We start from the raw sequence: 22,612 nt of genomic DNA, 5'->3' as shown, positions 1-22,612 counted from the left end.
GTGCAACAGCCCGACCGGTACATGGGTTTAACTAAAACTCAACCATCATACCAAATGATGGTTTAGAGGATCCATTGTCTTTTAATCAAACAATGAACGATGTGGACAAAGACCAATGTATTAAAGCCATGGACCTTGAAATGGAATCTACCAATGTATTAAAGCCATGGACCTTGAAATGGAATCTATGTATTTCAATTCAGTCTGGAATCTTGTAGATCAACCAGAAGGGGTAAAACCAGTCGGTTGCAAATGGATCTACAAGAGAAAACGAGACCAAGCTGGTAAAGTACAGACCTACAAAGCTAAACTTGTGGCAAAAGGGTTTACCCAAAGAGAGGGGTTAAATTTTGAAGAAACTTTCTCCCCAATTTCCATGATAAAGTCTATTAGAATACTCTTGTCCATAGCCACATTTTATGAAATATGGCAAATAGATGTCAAGAAAACTTTTCCGAATGGCTATCTTGAAGAGAGTATCTATTTGTCTCAACCAGAAGGGTTTATATAGCAGGGTTAAGAGCAAAAGGTTTGCAAGCTTAATCGATCCATTTATGGATTAAAACAAGCTTCTAGATCTTGGAATATGAGATTTGACGTTATGATCAAATCTTATGGCTTTGAACAAAATATTGACGAACCTTGTGTCTAGAAGAAAATCGACAACAAAACTATCGTTTTTCTGTTGTTGTATGTTGATGATATTCTACTCATTGAGAATGAGGTAGAATATCTAGCTAACGTTAAGAGATGGCTGGCTTCACAATTCCAAATGAAAGATTTGGGAGAAGCACAATATGTTCTTCGAATCCAAATAGTTTGGAATCGCAAGAACAGAACATTAGCATTATCTCAAGCATTTTATATAGACAAAATGTTGTCTAGGTATAAAATGCAAAATTCCAAGAAAGGATCTTTACCTTTCAGGCATGGAATTCACTTGTCTAAGGAACATAGTCCAAAAACACCTCAAGAAGTTGAGGAGATGAATCGAATTCCTTATGCATCTGCAGTTAGAAGTTTAATGTATGCAATGTTGTGCACTCGTCTCGATATATGTTGTGTCATAGGAATTGTCAGTAGATTTGAGTCCAATCTTGGTCATGACCATTAAACTACTGTTAAAAACATTCTTAAGTATCTGCGAAGAACGAGAGATTATATGCTCGTGTATGGTGCTAAGGATCTTATCCTTACTGGATACACTGATTCTGACTTTCAGACCGATATTGATTCGAGGAAATCAACTTCGGGGTCAGTTTTTACTCTTAACGAAGGAGAAGTGGTGTGGAGGAGCATCAAGCAGAGTTTACATGGAAGTAGTTCTTAATATGCACTTGCCTATCACAAACCACGTAGTCATAAAAAAGGAAAGCATATCGAATGGAAGTACCATCTCATTAGGGAGATTGTACACCAAGGAGACATTATCATCACCCATATTGCTTCCAAAGACAATTTAGTTGATCCATTTACGAAGGCCCTCTCGGTTGAAGTGTTCAAGGGTCACCTAGTAGAACTAGGTTTACGAGTTTTGTATCACTAGGGCAAGTGGGAGAATTGATGGGTATTGTGATGCCCTAGTTTATTGTATTTGTACATTTTATTCTCTCCATGTAAACTCAACATTGTATATATTTGTATATATTGATCGACTGGAGTTTTAGTCCAAGTGGGAGTATTGTTGGGTTTTATGTCCTAAAAACTCGCAGTTTGTAAAATAATAAACATTTTTTTTATTATCAATATACTTGTTATTGATCTTATAAATTGTATGAAAGTCTAAATCCAATAAACTAAGACCCATGACTATTGTATGAGTACTTGAACTTTATGTGAAGACATAAGAGTGGACCAGGTTCAAGTAAATAGTCAAAATGATCTATGATACATGAATGAGGTTGGGTACCATTTTTAGTAACACCATTGAATGTGGCCTACTTTGTAGTTGTTACAAAGAGTTGTAAATTGCTACATACGATGTGATCCTAATTCGTACATGTTATGACATGAGGAGTAGAGGCGTCCTATGCAATGAGTTTGCATAAGATCAGGACCAAGAAATAAGTCACTCTTACTTTATAATGTTGTTTACTGTTTAAAGACTGACTATTTTACCTAGATGACCTAGGTAACTCGATCTTAATCTAAGCTAACTATGAACTCCTGTTTATTCGGGATTGCCCTTAGATTTGCATAGTTGAGGGTTGGCTCAACAGCGCCGGCTCAATAAGACTCCCATTTCAGGAGTAAGATCGGATAGATAGCTGGGGATATAGGATGCAAAACGGAGTTCACAACTACCCGATTTAGGGATAGAAGAAAGGTTGTTCTCTCAAGTACTGAATCTAAGTCTTGAACAAGGGGACCCACCCTCTCACAGGGCTGAGAGAGTTTACTTTAGTGATTGGATCACAAACCAGTTGTTCATTAGAGGACCAGTGGGGACTTGAGGAATAACGCGTAATCTTGGGGGTAAAACAGGTATTTGACCCAGCCGTTATTACGAACAACCTGTGAAGGGTCGACTTGCTGATTATGGTTAAATCATGTGGACATAATATATCTATAGTGAAGGGCGTGCAACTATGGGCTTTAGTGGAATGACCCATTAGTTAACGAATGTGGATTAATTTGGTCTAATGAGTTTATCCAATTAATCTCGGATCATTGGAGCCCATGATCTGTAGGTCCACGAGGTCCCCCTACTAGCTCGTAACGGACTAGCTCTAGAATAGTGTGATAAGTTAATTTGAAATGTTCAAATTAGAATTAAGAGAATTAGTAATTTTATGAGATATAATTATATGTTTAATTTTAGAATTAAACAGAATAGGAGAATTTATATATTTAAATATGATTTAAATATATAAAGATGGATATGTATTAAAATTAATTTAATATTTGATATTAAATTAATTAAGTCTTATTTAATAATTAATTTATGAAATTAATTAAAATTTTCATTTTAAAATCAAAATAGATTTAAAAAAATCAATTAAGAAAACAACCTTTCTCCTATCTCTAAATCAGGTAGGCGTGAATTCTGCCTTGCATCCTATGTCCCCAGCTATCTACCCGGTTTTACCTCTAAAATGGGAGGCTCATTGAGCCGCTGCTATTAAGCCAACCTTCACCTATGCAAATCTAAGGATAATCGCGAATAAACAAGAGTTCATAATTAGCTCAGGATTAAGATCGAGTTACCTAGGTCATCTAAGCGAAATAGTTAGTCTTAAATAGTAAACAACGTTATAAAGTAAGAGTGACTTATTTCTTGGTTCAATCTTATGCAAACTCATTGCATAGGACGCCCCTACTTCTCATGTCAATACATGAACGAATCAGAATCACTTCATTTGTAGCACCTTTACAACTTGATCCATCTTTATGTTTCTACATAAAGTTCAAGTATTCATGTAATAGCCATGGATCTTAGTTTATTGGATTAAGACTTTATAAATGTAATTTAAAGATTCAATAACAACTTTATTGAAGAAATGTTAAATAACATCTTTATTGATAATAGAATGTGTTTAACTTTATAAAGTGCGAGTTTTAGGACACACAACCCAACATATATGTTATACCAAATATAACATATAAACTATAGTTTATATTATATCAAATATAATATAACCTGTAGTTTGAAAAAACTCTCAATAATTTAATATAAATCAAATTCATATTAAATAATTATATAAATCCAATTTATATCAATAATATTTGAATCATATTCAAATATTTATTTTCTCTCAAAATAAATTTTATATTATAATGTATCAAATACATTATATTAATTATATCACATATAATTAATTTATATTAAATATATCATAAATAATTAAATTCCCTCAATTAATTTGAATAATTCAAATTAATCCAAAATTAATTTGATTCTCAATAATCCTAGTTGATTCTCAATGGTGAATTTGTATTTCTTGAGGGAGAGTAGCCTAATATCCTGCAAGATGAACAAAGCTAAATATCGACGTGGTGTTAGCTAAATTCACTCCAACGCTCAAGTTAGAATTGAAAATGGCTCAATTCGTAGAAAAGAGGTATGAGTTTTTTTTTTCTACCTTTCTTCGATCACAACTCGAAGATTATATAGGTCGATCTCTTAGTAACTGATGCTGGCATGACATTTCGTCTTCCAGGCCCTTTTCGGACTTCTCTTCAACTGTTATCCATTTGAATCATCATTGTTGGTGCCATTGCACATCTCAACCCTCAATGTGCTCGATCTTTGGATAAACCTTTAGTGTTCAATTAACAATGGATTAATGAGCCAATAAGCTTATTATTTAATTATGTCCCTTTATTATAATCATGTTGGAACGTGCACATGCACAGTGCAAGTAAAACATATCTTGAGTACTTTAATATTGCTAATTTATAAGAAATAAGCATGCAAATAAATGTAAAAGAAAAGTTAGAAAATATAACCATTGTAGCTCCAAATTGACCACCAATTCCGCTCCAATCTCCTTATGAATTGGCTGTGAACCACCACGAGAGTTTTTTCGACTACCAACCTTAGAACGAGATGGTGGGATCTAGTGAGTGACTAAAATAGGGATGAACTTAGTATAGAAATTGAGTGAGAATTGTGGACTTAATTTCTAAAATCCTTTAGGTCTCTAAGTTTCCAAGAATAATTTATTTTTCAAATAACTTGAAATTCACCAAATGGCCAAGAAACTTTAATCTCTATCAAAGCATCCTATTTATAGAGCAATTCATGCAATTCATGCAAAATTGAGCTAACTAAATTTTGACACTTCAAAATGTACTCAATTTAGTGGGGTAAGTGGCATTTTATCAAATCAACACTTTGCCAAACAAGTGACTCACTAATTCACTAAAAGTTGGATCTTTCTACTAGAAATCATTCTTGGATCTTTCCACTAAGTGAAATCAATATTTTGACTTTTGACTATTTTGAAGTCAACATCTGACTTTAGTCAAATTTTAATTCAAAATTAATTAGAAACTAATACTGAAATTTCCCACTTAGTGAAATCAACTTTGACCTTTGACCTTCAAAGCTTGGTGAAGTCAACATTTGACTTTGACCAACTTTGATTAATTCTATTTAGTTCAAAATTAATTTAAATAATTAATTTCAAATTAAATTAATGTCAAATAATTAATTAAATAATTTAATTGATTTAATTTAATATTCAATTATTAAATACAACAAGGTGACCGCATACAATCATATCCTATCTCTAGGATGCATGCGATGCGTTGATAACAAATAATGCTCATTCCTAAGCATCTATCTCTTGTTCATGCGTTTTAATCTAGCTCTTCCGAGTCTAGATTCTAACCTGACCTTTCTAAGTCTAGATCCTGTCCTTAGACTACCCTCCCGAGTATCTCTAATGGATGAATGAATCATACATAAACAAGATAATCACAAGAATGGAGATTCCCTAATTGTGCTAGCTAAATTCTTCTCAACCCATTCAACCGATTTAGCTACTCATGCATGAATAACAAAGAGTGAACAAGTATAGAGAAGGAAATTCCATTTTTATAAATGAGTTAAGTACAAAATGATAATAGAAGTTAAAGGTAGAGAGCCTAGTAGCAATTCCTTCTTGGCTGAGGCTTTTACACTGAAATATCTATTCTGTTCTAAAGATGTTCCCGCTTCCACAGGCGTCGGCCCTCTCTCTATCTTTGAAACTTCCGGCGCTCTCCCAAGCTTACTAGAACGATCTACTAGCATAACTTTCTTCCTCGCGTCCGCCTTAAAATGAAAGAAAACTAAGAATAAGCGTGTGAACTAAAGTATGAAATCTAACTGCTGAACTCGTGAACTGATCAACCCTTCTCTGAAGAATGCCCTTGGTATTTATAGAGCATCCATGGTGGAAAGTGGTTTCTCTCTCCTGGTTGTACAGATGGGACAGCTTTAATTCCTGACTGATGCGCCGAATAATTGTCACCGATAAAGCTGAATGTACTTTGTGACCGTTATCTGCCGTCAACTTAATTTGGATTCAACTGTCATCAGCTTTCTGTCCCATCGCTCTTAATTATCCTTTCACCCAAATGCGCCCACCATGTTGCACTGACCAAGTTGTTGTGATCCTTCTCGAGCGAATGTTTGCGAGCACGATCAACGTAAAGCCTTGCGGTGACGTTGCACTCGACCAAACATATGATCACAATCTTTGCATTGCGTTAATGCATATTCTGCACAAAAATACAAATATCAAATGTTATAATACGTTGAACGTATACAACCGTAATATTATGAAAACGATGCTTAATGGATGCAAATTAACATATTTCATCAATGCAATCCAACATTGTTTAAGAACTTAGCACTATGATAACTTGCATTTCTGCCCGTTATCACACCCCCAAATTTAAACAACACTTGCCTTCAAGCATAAGCTAAAGATTCCTTTAGCAAGTCAACTGAAAATTTCTTTTCCTAGACTTATTAAGGATGCTTCATTCAAATCCTATATACCTGAGTTTCCTTAAGTCTTATTCAAGTCTCTTCTTAAAATATTTCTAAGACCTAGGAACTGCAAGCTTAATTTTCAAAATGACTTTACTAAATTTCGGAACATCGCATGATTTATTTTAAAAAGAAAATTTTCTACCAAGGTGTCAAATGATTTTATCCTTGCACAAAAATTTTCTTCATTGATATTTTTTTCTGACCTTGTGCTAATCCAAGTGCTTTGCCTTCGTTTTGGCTTACCCGCACGGGTGTCATGCGGACATCCAACTGCGAGCAATGCACTCTTTCTCAGACTAAACTCATACTTATTTGGCAGTGGAGTTGTGGTCATTTATTTATGCGTTGATCCTGGCGGCTTACTTTCATTTTGGCTTGCCCCCACATGTGTCATGTGGACATCCACGTGTGTCATGCAGACATCCATGTGTGTCATGTGGACATCTAAATATTTATTTCCTTCCCTTAAACTTTAATGTATCAAATACATTATTACAATTATATCATATATAATTGAAACAATTTAATTATATCACCCTCTATTAATTTGAATTCAAATTAATCCAAAAACTGATTCTCAACTAAATTCTTTTGAGCTATAAAGAGGAGCTTATGGACCTGTAGCTTGAAGCTCCAACGGTACATGAATAATTAATTAAACTCTTTAATTACATTATTCACCATCCGTTAACTGTCGAGCATTCCACTAAAGACTAATAGTTGCACTCTTCGCACTACAGATATATTTATGTGTTCATTGGATATAACCAATCAACAGTATCATGATCCTTCACAAATTGCTTATAAGTACAGTTGGAAAATATTACCATTTTGCCCTTGTAGTTACATCTAACTTCTTAAGTACCACTGATCCCTCTAATGAACTATAGATCATAGTCCTACTATAACTAAACCCTTCTCGGACCAAGAAAGGGTGTGGAGCCACATTATTCAAGACCTGAAATTAGGTCTTAAGGGAGCAATTTATCTATTTACCCCTGCTTCGGGGAAGTACTGAATTTCATCTCGAGTAGCTGTGTTCCCAGCTCCCCAATCAGACAAATCCCCAAAATGGTAGGCTTGTTGAGTCGCTCATCTAGCCACTCTCACCTAAACAAATCAAAGGACCACCCTCATAGGTAGGAGTTCACAACTCGCTCAAGATTCAATGTTACCTATGGTCATTGATAACTGGTAGAAATACAAGTTATTAAAGCTCAAATTATTAAAACAATGGAAGAAAGCAATGGTAAAATAGGCAATATTATGATTGAATGCGCCAAACTAAAAGAAATTGTGATCATTAATGCTCATCGCATAAAAGCAATTAATTTGCCTATTTCTGTACAGGAACAATAAGATGGCATATATGAAATTGCAATCCAAGGATACAACGTGATGGCGCACTTGAGTTTACGATCGCAAGAAGTACCTCAAAAGCGATCGCATAAATACCTTACATAGAGGCGATAGCATAATAAATCATGATGGAACGTAAAGCTGATAACAGTCAATTTCGAAATACAGTTGACGACCGTTAAAGACCATACTGTTGCAAATACATTGAACTTCTAGTGACTTTCAGACGGCGCAACAGAGTATGGAAATTAATGTTGCCCATCTTTGCAATCATTAGTGAGAAGAGCTGCTTCACCTTGAAATCTATAAATACCCAATCTTACCAAACCAGAACATAGAGCATAGAGAGCGAGGAGGCGAGGCAAGCCGAGGGAAGGGAATCCTTGAAAAGAAATTAATTTCGGAGAGGTCGAGAGACTGCCGGAAAACAGTACGAAGGAGAAGACATCCAACTCTTGCGAGAGCAAGAGTTTACAAATCGGAAAAGAGTTAAAGTGATAAAGAGCAGTGTACAAAGCCATGAGAAGCAATAAACTGCTTACCTGGCTTGATATTTCTCACTCCATTTATTGTTTTGTACTTAACACTTTATTTGCAAAAATGGAAACTTCATTTTGATTTATGTTCAGTCTCTCCACACCATGCATGAGTAACTAAATTTGTGAATGGGTTGAGAAGTACTTAGCTAGCATGACTTAAGCTATGCACTTTATGCGATCATCTTGTCTTATGTATGCATCATTCATCATTTAGAGTGCTTGAGAGAGTAATCTAAAGATAGAATCTAGACTTGAGAGAGTCGGATTAGATTGCATAAGCAAGAGTAGAGACTTAGAAATAAGTTCTATCTGCTACATCCCATACACATCGCATGCATCCTAGAAATAGGAATTGTGGCATTATGCATTGAGAAATGTAGTGCTTAATATTTGTGTATAGCATGATTGCATGACTTATACAAAATTTTAAGAAATGTTAGCTAAATCTCTTCTCAACCCCTTCATCGCATACTTGTTACAACACCACCCTTTCATCGCTTCGCATTTAATTCAATCGCATTAGAAAATCTAAATTAAATCACCATCTACTCCTTTATCACCACCGTAATAGAATCAGAGAGTCTGTCGTATATCTATTTACTAATCCCTGTGTTCGACCCTAGACTTACTAGGACCCTAAGAAGGCTTATACTTAGGCTTTGTTAGGAAAACTTGTATGATCATCGCATCCACATATCATTACATGATAAACCAATGCATCAAGTTTTTGGCATCGTTGTCGTGATTACGGTATAGATTGCGCTAACATCAAATCTCTTTGATCTTTGCAGCTTTCGACCTTTGTTGCATTTCCATTGCATCTGTAAAAAAAGAAGCAAACGTCACATGAGCGAAGGACATACTCCTGAGCTCAAATACGACCCAGATATCGAAAGAACCTTTCGCAGAAGACAAAGAAACAAACGTAAACGAAAAGGAAGAGTTCACAGAATGGCTGAACAACCTAAAGAACGAGTAGCAAATGAAAACAACATGATGGCAAATCCTATCCTACTGGCAAATGATCGCAATAGACCCATACGAGACTATGCATCACCAAACTTGTATGATTTCTCCCCAAGAATCATGTGACCAGCATTAGATGGATCAAAGTTCGAGATGAAGCCAGTAATGTTACAAATTATACAAACAGCAGGACAGTTTGGAGGATGGCGTGGTGAAGATCTGCATGCCCATTTACGAAGCTTCATTGAAATTTGCAACACTTTTGTGTTCCCTAATATCTCCTCAAAAGAGGTTCGACTCACGTTATTTCCATTTTCACTATGCAATAAAGCAAGAAAATGGGCTTACTCTCTCGAACCAGGAGAGATAACGTCATGGGAGCAAGTTGTGGAGAAGTTCATGAAGAAGTATTTCCCTCCCATAGAGAATGCCAGAAGGAGGAAATTGATCACCAATTTTGAACAAGAAGAAGATGAATCGCTCAGTGACGCATGGGCGAGATTCAAGAGACTAGTACATGATTGCCCACATAATGAATTTTCGGATTGCCTCCAAATGGAGATTTTCTATCATGGACTCATTCTGCATTGCAGACAGCTGCTAATGTGGCAGTAGCCGGAGGTTTGCTGAACAAAACATATGATGAAGCAAAGATCATTCTCGATCGCATTTCGAAAAACCACGAAGATTGACAAGAAATCGATCAATGAACAAAACCCAGAGAAGGTAATGCAAGTAATGGTGCCATCGCATCATTGAAAAATCAGATGAATGCGATGATAAATTTGTTGCAAGGCATGATAATAAACAATTCAGAAACTCGAAATGGGCAAGTCAATGTGATAGAGTAAACAAGCACTAGCTGTGTTGCATGTGATGAATCGCATTCTGTTGAGAAGTGTCCACGAAATCCTCAATCAATATACTTTGTCAAAAACAATCATTTTTCAAACACTTACAACCCGGGGTAGCGAAATCACCCTAATTTTTCTTGGAAGAACAACCAACAGCAAGGCAGTCAGCTTATGGCTCAGAGAGAGGGACCACTAGGATTTTTCCATAAAACTAATGGACAACAGCAACAGCAAGCCAGCAGCTCTCAAACACCATCCTCATCATCCTTGGAAAACTTATTGAATCAATACATTAAAAAGAATGAAACAGTCCTTCAAAAACAAGTTACATCCATCCGCAATTTGGAAATTAAAATAGGACAAATTGTGGGTGAGCTAAGGAACAGACCCCTGAGCTTCCACATAATCTAGGGAATACAGGGAAAGAACACTGCCAAACAGTCACCCTAAGAAGTGGAAAGGCGGCGGTAGAAGGCAAGAATGAGCCTAGCAAGGCCGAGTCAAAGGAGCAACATGTGATTGAATCAAAGAAACCTCTATCATAAACTAAGTCAAAGGAGTCCAAGACTAAGGAACCTGAAGATGCAATCACCTCTAAGCCTCCAGACCATGAAACAGTGAAAGTACAACTACCTCTATTTCCTCAAAGATTGAAAAAGAAACAAAACGATGAAGGTCAGTATCATCGTTTCTTGGAAATATTGAAACAATTGCACATCAATATTCCATTCACAGAAATAATAGAGTAGATGCCGATGTATGCCAAATTTTTTAAGGACATTGATGATGGGCAGAACTGCACGTCATTATAGGCCTTTTATTTAGAATTATGAAGGCTGTTAAGTAGAAGATGCGACGATTATACTAAGAATTCATAAGAAAATGAGCTTGTGTTGGCCAGCATTAAGAATCTTGGCTAACCCACTTTTATGTGTTATTATGCGTTCAATTGTTTATTTTTGTAGCAAACGTAGAAATCGATCGCATGCGCGGAAGCCAGGCTATCACGAATAAGACCACATGTGGTGAATCTCGCCATCGCCGAGGCGTCGCGTACGTGATTGCATACGCTCAACGCATGGATGTTGCGGCCATTAACCGCATATGTCCATCACATAGAAGTTGCGACTACAGAGTATAACCATAATAGAGGGATGATCGCAAGGGTGGTGGAATGCGTTGATACTTCGGAAACCAAGCATGAACGTATACCTCAGGAGTATCAAAAGGTGATGTTGACATTTCACCTACCACGTCGTTAGCAGCAAAGATTCAGAGTAGGTCCATCATGTCCATCACGCCGTTAGCTGCAGAATTTCAGAGAAGGACCATTAATGTTATCGATGATCAAGCTTTATAAATAGAAGTCGTAGAGCAGAACTTTAAATTATCCAAGTTTCTACCCTCAGGTGGATCCTTGTGATCTAGATGAAAGTGTGAGAAGATAGTCTTGAGAGTTCTTCATCCCTTCAACCATTCCGAGTGACGACCGGAGCCTTCGTCGGAGTTAGAGTTTGAGAGAGTTTACTTCAACGCCCATCCATGGCACCACCGGCAGCCTTGACACACATCTGATGGAAGCAAGACCTTGCTTCCATCTGGCCCTCCATTTCTCTTCTAACTTTGTATTGTGTTACATTGTGGCTTAAGTGATTAATACATTTTATGATCAATGAATTTCTATATTTTCCTTCGATTCCATCTCCATCTTCATTCACTTAGCATCCTTTACTTTCATTGCATCACTAAGTAAGATTTCTAGAGTGTCGGATACTTAATCATGCGACATAGACATATGAAGCATGTAGCAAACCATCGGGAGGTATGCGTTGTGCGAGTGTTGTGAGAAAACCTTATTTGCTTAGTGTGAAGCTGTAGCAATGCTTGTCTATAAGCGGACACAATGCTTGTCTATGAGTAGAATCAGCAGCAACCAACTGCCCGGGAGGGTAAGTAGTTGATCGTATTAAGCAATATAAGCAAGTGTTCTCTAGAGATAGGAATAATCTTACGTCAACCATGTTTACCTTGTCTTATGAGCGCATCATTCATCATTTAGGCATACTTGAGAGAGTAGTCTAAAAACCAAATGTAGACTCGGTAGAGCGGATTGGATCGTATAAGCAAGAATGGGGAACTTAGGAATAAGCTCTGTTTGCTACTACATAGCGTATGCACCCTTTAAGTAGGATATGGTGGTATGCGGTCATCTTGCTTATATGTGAGAGCACATGAGTGGGAATAGAGACTTAGAAATAAGGCCTCTCAACACTATCCCATATACATCGCATGCATCTTCGTCAAGTGTATATAGCATGATCGCATAGCTTGTGTTGGCGGGGGTTACCCTTGCGGTTAAGCTTAGTGTTGTAGTAAAGACATCCTTGCCACTTTATCTATTTTTTCATTCATTTTACTACGCGTTAATAGTTGTGGTGTCTCTATCTCTTAGTCATACTTCCACCGCTTAATCTGATAGTTAAGAGTAGGAGTAGTGTATATCTCATAACCATCAACATTCTTTTATTCTTCGTCGCAAACACATTACCACATAACATTTAGCTACAAGTCCCTGAGTTTGACATTGGATTACCTGAGAAACTTGCAATCTCATTATACTTGCGAGAGCGCAAGAAAACTTGTGATAAGACATTGCATAAGAGAGTAATGCATACTTTCCATTCCAAAGCATGACCACCGACGCATGAGAACAAACGCATAACCTAAGACATGCATCACAATATGTGTCCCATATTTTCGTCACCAGACATCGTCTCAAAGAAGAAAGGCACGGGAAGATTCGCAATGGTGGCATTGACACAAGAATCCAACACTATAATTCCACCAAAGATGTGCGAACCAGGCAGTTTCATAATACCGTGCTCAATAGGAGGGATCTACATTGGTCAAGCATTATGTGATCTTGGGGTAAGCATAAACTTAATCCCCTTTCCAATCTTCAAACGATTGAATGTAAGGTAGCTAACACTCACAATGATGACTCTCCAACTCGCAAATAGTCCTTGGTGCACCCTGAAGGAAAATTAAAGGATGTCTTGGTAACAATAGACAAATTCATTCTACCTTTAGACTTCATTATCCTAGATTATAAGGCGGATAAAGATGTTCCAATCATATTGGGACGACCATTTTTATCTACTGGTCGTGCTCAAATAGATGTGCACAAAGGAAAATTACAATGAGCATCAATGGAAAGAAGCTCAGGTTCAATATCATCAAGGCAATGAGTTCCCAGATGAGGAATGCTTATCAGATTCCGATGAGGAATATACTTGCGTTGAAGATTGGAAGTCCGAGGAAAAAAATGAAGAAGGAGAGGATGCGACAGCATCTATAGAGACTTGCCATGCAATAACAGAGACATTGAATAATGAAGAAATGTTGAATTTGAATGAAGAAATAAAAGCACAGAATCCCTCTTTAGAGAAACCACCTACACTGGAACTAAAAACTCTACCAACCCACTTGAAGTACATATTTCTTGGCTAGAATGAAACCTTACAAATCATCATATCCTTTGTGTTACCTGAAGAAAAAGAAATTGTGCTGCTTAGTATTCTAAAGAAATATATTAGAGCAATCGAATGGATGCTCGTAGAAACCTTACAAGTATTAGCCCGACATTGCATGCATCGAATTCGGCTTGAAAATAACCAGAAAGGCTCGATAGAACCTCAACGTAGACTGAACCCTGCGATGAAAGAGGTTGTTAAAAAAGAAATCATCAAATGGTTAGATGTCAGCATTATCTACCCCATCGCAGATAGCACGTGGGTCAGCCCTGTGCAATGTGTTCCTAAAAAGGGTGGGATGATAGTAGTCCCTAATGCAAACAACGAATTGATCCCCATGAGTACCGTCATGGGTTGGCGAATTTTTATGGGCTACAGGAAACTCAACACGGCAAATAATATATATTTTATTAATCACATAAAGAGTTTGTTCATATAATGTTTACAAACTATAGAACCCTACGAGATATAGGGCATCAACCCCAACAAGGTAGACATGTCACAATACTACCTCACTCATCAGCGTGGTCAAGGTGATAGGGCTTCAAATTACTTACGTGGATGACAGGATGAATTTCCATCCACAACGGTAATTTCATCCGATAAGAGGCTTTCCCAACCATTTCGTGACTTCCACTTATCCTTCATAGCTCTTAACGAGGCGACGTTCTTTTTGGTCTTGCAATCGAAACTATTCTGAGGTAATCTTACCCAAACTTTGTCCCCTAGTAGAAACTCTCAGCTTTTGAGCCTCCTTTACCTCCATCTATTCATGTGCTTTGATTTTTTCCCTACGTAAGCATGAGCTACATCAAAAGACTGATGAAGTGTTGGGTTGTATGTCCTAAAACTCAAAGTTTGTAAAATTAAACATATTTTATTTGCAATAAAGATGTTATTGAGGATTATTCAATAAAATTGTTATTAAATATATAAATTGCACTTGTAAAACTTAAATCCAATAAACTAACGAACCCCTGGCTATAGCATGAATACTTGAACCTTATGTGGATACATAAAAGAGGATTAGGTTTGGGTATATAGCCAAAATGGTCTATAAGTATAAGGATAGGATTGAGTACCTTATCCAGGGACACTACAGATACAGCATGCTTTGTATTTGATACAAACAATGTGTTCCCGAAATTGTTCATGTCGAGACATGCGAGTAAGGGCATCATATGCAAAAGATGTTTGCATAATACCGGACCACGAAATAATCACTTTTTCTTTATAACATTATTTACTGTTAAAACTAAATATTTCAATCTAATGACCTACGGTAACTCGATCTCAATCCTAAGCTAATGAACTCCTATTTATTCGGGATTATCCTTTAATCTACATGGGTGAGAGTGGCTCAACAGTGCCACTTAATAAGCCTCCCATTTTAGGGGTAAGACTGGGTAGATAGCTGGAGACTAATAACTTGTAGAAATACAAGTTATTTATACTGTTTTATTTAGATATTGCGGTAAAAAGAAAGAAAAGTTGCGTCGATAATATAGAAATTGGCTAAGAAATGCGAGAATTATAAAATGTCATCAATACACCACTAACACCATTGTGATGGTAGAATAGAGTGTTTCGATTTCTGTTTTGCAGGAAATCAGTCACCGCATGTGTTCATGGTTCAAAGATAAAATAAACAACGCATCTACATCGCATTGCGCCCATCATTCAGGAATGAAGAGATGATCAACGCAATGACGGTGCATGCGACAATCGATCAAGAGCTTAGTGATCAACGCAAATTCAACCGCATGCGGTAATAAAAAATAACACCGCATGCGGCTATCGATCGAAGATGTAAAGAGCAACGCATTTTCGAAGGATTCTGACAAATATACATCTTTCAGTTGTGCATTTCTGACGGATTGATTGCGTAACAGAAGGAAGATTCACTCTGCCATTTCAGGAACTACCATAACTATACAGTGGGGACCACACATTCAAAGAGCCAAGCCTCACCTATAAATAACTTCTGCAAATTCACTAAAAAATATACATGAATACATAGAGATGAGCATATATCCATTCTGAGAAAGAGACTGGTCTGAAGTGACTGTCCAGAGTAGATCTGGGATAATCACGAGACAAGGTCAAGAGGTGAGTCTCCAAGCAAGGAATCCTTCCAATCTCCACCGTTGAAGCTCTGTGTGAATAAGGTTATTTCTACCAGGAAAGCAAGCCTAAGAGGGAAGCTCTTCTCTCCATTATTTCCACACGTTGGCAAGCAAAACCTCCATTCGGAATCTATGTCAAGACGTTGACACTCTTTCTGTATTTGTTTCTAATCTCTATTTCATCATTTGTATTCATCTCCCCTAATCTTTCATTCATACCATGTATCAGATGCTTAATCGTAGTATTAAATGTTATGATAATTACCATTGTCATCTCTCTGTCTATTTCCGTTCATCCATAATCCATTTCCTCCATGATGTTTTCCTAATTCTCTGGGTAAATAGAAAGAATTAAGCGAGTGAGTTAATTGTGTTACAGAAATAATTAAGTTTAGCTAAAGCATGCTCAACGGCATCTTCACCTGTGAGAGCAGAAGTGAAGATATTATTCCGCCTACCGAGAGAGGGTTGGAAGAATGCGTTAACTAAAGCAAGAAATAGTTCCAGAGATGGAAACAACCTTGTGTTCATCACGTTCATTCCTATTTCACCATAGAGATATGGGAATGCGGCCGATTACCGAGAGGTGTACGCCAAGGAAAACCGGAACCTTAGTTGCATCTTTAACGCAATTGACAAACTTGCAATGTTTTTACTATTTATTCTTTCTCTTTCTGCTTCATCCATAAAGACTTGACATCGCATACATCGATTCTTCGTACAACTTCACAGTCAGTTCTCAACCTCAGTATCATGTATCATGTATCTTATATCTTTATATCATATTAGTTTAGGATTTTATTTTATCAACGCAATTTTATTTCATCGCAATTTACATTCCTGTATAAACCTAATTCTTTATTCATTGTTAAACTGGTCGCATGTATCACAAAAGTAACACATTAACGAAAACAATCCCTATGTTCGACCTTGGATTATTTTGAGAAACTTGCATTGGAATTATACTTGGTTTCAGCAAAAGGAAACTTGTGACACGCATTACTCCATCACGTACTACGAACATACCATTAACAACGCATATATTTAAACGTAGTATCACATAGAAATTCTCTTTATCGCAAAAGAACTTTAGCGCATATTTAGCACATCATTCATTGCATCCACAAGCCATGCGTTAGAGTAGATAAAGAGATTAAATCTATGTCATCAGAGACATAGTCCTGCAAGATAAAATTCGCTCCTACTTGTTATAGAGTTAGCAGATAGGTTATTCCCTTAAATATTGACTTTTAGCCTTGAGTAGAGGGGCCCCACCCACTCTATGGTTGAGAGGGACTCGGTTTATTGGTAGGACCATAAACCAATTATTCATTAAAGGATCAGTGGAGACTTAAGAAGCAAGATGTATTACAAGGGTAAAACGGTAATTTTGACTCAGCTGTTAATATGAACGACTTGTGAAGGATCAACTTACTGATCATGGTTAAATCAAGTAGACATAAATATATCTACAATGAAGAGAGTGCAACTACGGTCTTTAGTGGAGTGACCCGGTAGTTAAAGAATATTGATTAATTCGATTTAAAGAGTTTAGCCAATTAATCTGGATCGTTGGAGCTCATGATTTGTAGGTCTATTAGATCCCTCTATTAGCTCACAAACAGATCAAACCTTAGAATAATGTGATGAGAAACTTTGAAACGTTCCAATTCGAATTAAGGGAATTATTAATTATATGTGATATAATTAAATGTTTAATTATTGAATTAAACGAAATTGGAGAATTGGATAATATTTAAATTTGATTATACCCCCACATAGTGCATTCTGAACAAAAAGACATCTGTCACCCTTGCATATGGAAACGAATGAGCGATCATACACTAAGAAAAGTACATAAAAAGTAAACTTACTAGAAAAATGAATTACATAGGATGAAAGCATGGTAAAAAGATGTATACGCGAACTTGTAGCCATGGGCAACACGCCCTAGACAAGTATGACCGTGACATAGGGCATATGCTGAGGAGCGTTGGACACAGTAGGAAGTGCATGGGCACGAGGCTAGGCATCACGCGCAAGACACTCATGCGGGTGGGCGGTGCTAAGTGTCAAACGAGTGCAAGGGTGGGCGTGTTTAGGGATGGCTGGCTGCTGTCTTCGCCCATGAATTTCCTACTTTGACCCGATTTTCCAAAGCTACAAAACATAATTTTCAATCAAATAAACTTCAAATAAATTTTAGAAAACTCAAGAGGGACCTTTTAACTAGCTTACCAAAAATTTTGAGCGCCAAAACCCTCCTCTAAGTGCCTTGAAAATTTCTTCAAATCAATAAGCTCAGATTTACCTAATTTTCAGGCAACCTCTATTTCCTTTAAGTTTTCTTAATCTTTCCGATCTCTAATTACTCCGATGGCCCTATAGTTTCTGCTACACTCAATCAACTTTCATTTGGTCTAAAAATCATAAAAATGGCATGGGTAAATTGGAATAACTAACCTTCCAAAGATGCCCTTCATATGTTGTCAAAAACTGCATTTTCTTCATCCAACTATTTTGAACCAACCAACTGCTTCCTTACTCTTTTACGTGGCTTCTTCTCATATTTCCTTATCTTCTTCAACCTAAATGAATTTATCAAGTTAAATTAATTTTTAATTTTAAGGAATTAATCTAAAAATAATTTTTAAGCAAAATAATTCTTCTCTCCTCCACACAACACATTCTCGGCTCCACATTACTTCACCTACTAAATTTTGTTTTTTTTTCTTTCTTCCTAACACTTAGCCAATCATCCTTTCCTAATCCATAGCCCATTTCCAATTATAATTAGTTACTCTAACACTCCACAATATTACTAAGTTATCTAATAAATAAAAAAAGACTTGCACTTTTGTATAGTAATTTCCAACTACCAACTTCAACACTTAACAAAAAAACATACTTAGGTCATATAATCCAAGTGATTCATTCAAATAAATTCTAAACTCACTTATTTGAGTTAATTTTAGGTATAAACAAGAGGAAAAAGAACAAGAATTTACAAATGCCCCTGGCGAGAGTGTTGCAACCCTCCCTTTTACGCTACCCTTTATGCTGACAGGCAGTAGTGCACATATCAGGGAGCAACGTCGCAACATTTCAGATTTTGATGGATGAAGCATCTGTGCGTTTGAGTGTAAAGCTCAACGTCGCAACGTTGAGGGCTAGTTACGATAAGAGTGTAGCTACACTGCCCTCAATGTTGCGACACTGTCTTGCTGATTATAAAAGTGTTCTTCGAATTTTAGGGCTTTTCATGGAGATTTCATATTTCAGTAGAAACAGAAATCTCTTCCAAAAATTCTTCCTCTCTTTTGTAATTCTTGCATCTTAGCTTAGGTTTTTACTTTTCTTTTGGGATGTAAATATGGATTGGAGCTTATTTCTTCATCTTTCTCTGTCCATGAAAATTTTGAGGTAAGTAGATTTCTTGTTCTTGGAAATAAATTATATGCAATTTCTTTGAGAATTATTTTGTTTGAATTTCATATTCTGATTTAACTTTTTCGAATCTGTTTAAACTTCTTGATGTAAGTTTCTTGGATGGATTGACGTCGTACCATCGAATGTATGTCGTATGCTAAAGATTTTAGTTTGCACGATTCTTTGATTTTCATCTAACTTAAATTGATAAGTAGCAAATAACTAAATCTTATATGCTTGGGTTTATAGACTATTTTTTAATCTTAGATGCAATGCATGATTTGATTAGATTAAAAAAAATTGATTAATTAAGTTAGGGTTTTCTAATTAATTAACCACACAATGGAAACTTAGGGCTTAATGCAAATGTAAATTGATTCTATATGACCGCTTAGGATGCAGTAGGATTGATTGCATTTAGTTTATTTAGGGCTTTTCTTTGAGGCTTTAATTATTAATGGGCTTTATACAAAAAAGGCCTTTAAAATAGGCTCATATTACATAAATGGTTTGAATAATCTATTTTTTTTTTACATAAAAGGTCTATTGGGTTTGATATTTTTAGTAATGTTGGTGGTTATTTACATTTTAGTCATTCGTATGGAAATAATAAACGACGTTAGGCGAGCAGTTCTGATGTGCGGCGAGCTGATCCGACATTGGCCAAATAAACGACGTGTGATTCTGGAAAATGATGGTCGACAGCATGGGTTCTGGATGAGATAAAGATGAAAATGGGGAGAAGAAGAAATGAAGATGGACACACAAACCAAGGAATAGATGTGTGTCGGGGGAGATCTTTTTAAATACAAAAAAATATTTAACACTTTTGGAACTTTTTGCTATAAAGTGTAAATATTTTTTAGATTTTTCTATTTATAAGAATTTCTCTATATATATTGTGATATATATATATAATTGTTTATTTTATATAAACGAGGATGGTTTTTTTTTATTTAAATCTCTTGTTTTGTGATATATACACCGTATATATGTTCTATGTTGAACATTAAGTTCATTTGTGATTTATGTATGGTAGTACATATTTTTGTTTATTTTTCGACTACTTTGAATTTATTATATATACTGTGATATAAATGAGATTTATGATAGAGTTGTTTTTAAATATAGAAAAATGAACTAAAATATTTACAAAATATAGCAAAATTTTAGAACTATCAATGATAGACGTTGATAGTTCTAAAATTTTGCTATATCTTGTAAATATTTTCAACTGTTTTACCATTTAAAATAATTTTTCTTTATGATATATACTGTGATTTACTTTCATATGGATACGGTATACAAAAATTTTGAATGGTACATCTATTTTAGTACATTTATATTTCATACTTTGGTTAGAATATTTGCAACCATCTAATACAATGCTCTAATGTATATTTAAAAATAACCATGAATTCGCCAGAAAAACCAACAAGTTACTGTGAAACCAATTATATTTGAGTACATATCAAATATATTTACTAGTATATTTCATATATTTGTTAGAACGTTTCAAAATAAACAATGGAATATATTATAGGCACCAACAATATATCACATAATACTCAAAACAAACAGTAGAATGTATCACATAATATAAAAAAATCAACATGAAAAATGAAAATGGAAAATAAAATCATATTAAATGTCATTTTCTCTCTCTAATTGAAAATGAGAAAAACCAAATTAAATGTATTTTCCTCTCTATAATGAATGCATCTTCTCTCGATTATTAAGGAAGCTTCGTAAATAGAAAAATATACATAGAAAATTATCCAAAAATTTTTTTTTAAAAAAAGATAAATTTATCCCATATGTATAATAACCAAACTCTTGTCCCAAACATCTCCTAGAGACTTTAAAAAAAAATCAAATTTAAAGATATTTTTGAAATATATAACCTAACAGATGTTGTATGTAAAAATCTATTCTAAATATTTTAGGATGGACAGCCCAATAGGGAGGGCTGATCGAAGTTTGAAGGATGCAATTGCAATGGCCCATGGGCCCGCATCGCTGGCCTGAAAAGAAGGCGGCTGATACGTGCCAGAAATTAATAAATGTGCCTCCACAATTTAATGAAATTAGCCTTTTCAAGTCGGCTGCATTTAAACCCTTTCTATCCAAATTCAATTTCTACCCACCACCAAGTTTTCTTTTAATTACTGACATATACATAATATACTTCTGCAATATTCTCAACAATAAATTATTTTTTTCTTCTTTAAAATTGAATATTTAATAGTTAAAAACAAAGTCACGAGAATTAGGTTCAAAATAAACATCATATCATTGTAGAAATATTTGGAAGATCGTTGTCTCTATCAATCTTTCTCATTTTTAAAGTTTAAAAGATTTATTATTATGAACTTGATATGAATTTGAAGGTTTTAAGAACTAAATTTGTAATTGATTAAGAAATAATTCAACATAAAAGTAACAACAACATAATCTTCTAATACAGGTTTAAACCTCTTTTGAGATACTCCATTAATGTACGGACGAAGTGAACAATGAAGGAAGTGTAGCTGCCCAATTGATTGTCTTGTGTGTGTGTGCATATATTTAAATTTTAAAATTTTAAAATTGTCTCCTTAATTTTCTAAATTTTTGTTAATAAAAGAAAACTATATCCCTCCTTATCAAAATTTTAAGTTTTGCCCTCATGTTAAGTTTTCTTCCTTTTTTTTCCCTGACATTTTTTAAATATATTGCTTTTAAATCATATTAATCTGAAAAAATGAAAAAAAAAAATGAAAATGAAAGAGACAACTCTCCTGGGTGCAGTTTGTTTCATGAGAGTAAGTCTAAGAGGGTGTGAATGGAAATTAGAGATTTTTTTAAAAAAAAAGAAAAAAAAAATTTAGAGTGCGTATTGGAATACCTGACTTTTTAACTAATAGTTCAGGTCTCATGTGAGTTAAGACTAATATTGGAAATGAAAACGGAGTTACTATGATTTTTTTTTTTTTTTTTTTTTTTTTTTTTTTTTTCTGTTTCAAGGTTTGTTCAGGATGCCAAAATGAGTACAATTTAATTGACATTTGTGGGTGAATTTGGACTTGACAAAATAAGCCAAAAATAAATTTAAAAAATAAATGAAGATAAATACAAGATAAAGTGGACTTAATTCAAATAAGTTCGAGTGTCAACTAATCAATTATCTTATTATATCTAATCCTAATAAGGTAGTATTAGAAAAGATTCATCTCGTCCTTATACTCCATATGAGGTAATTTGAACTTGATTTAGGACATAGATCTTAATCTAAAACTTAAACTTTCGTTTTCTATTTTATAGTTCTCGTAGACTTTGG

The 22,612-nt window shown here is 35.2% G+C and overlaps 1 non-coding gene across 1 annotated transcript; it reads right to left on the bottom strand.

Annotated features, from left to right (window-relative positions):
* Positions 1-9,783: 9,783 nt before the first annotated feature.
* LOC120089606 (small nucleolar RNA R71) lies at positions 9,784-9,890 on the bottom strand. Its single transcript, XR_005485279.1, has one exon. It is a non-coding gene; the product is annotated as a small nucleolar RNA R71 (small nucleolar RNA).
* Positions 9,891-22,612: the final 12,722 nt, after the last annotated feature.

This window comes from Benincasa hispida, chromosome 10 (assembly GCF_027475165.1).
Source record: "Benincasa hispida cultivar pf3 chromosome 10, pf3_genome.v1.1, whole genome shotgun sequence".
Classification (NCBI taxonomy): Eukaryota; Viridiplantae; Streptophyta; class Magnoliopsida; order Cucurbitales; family Cucurbitaceae; genus Benincasa; species Benincasa hispida.
This window is presented reverse-complemented; position numbering and strand designations above follow the sequence as displayed.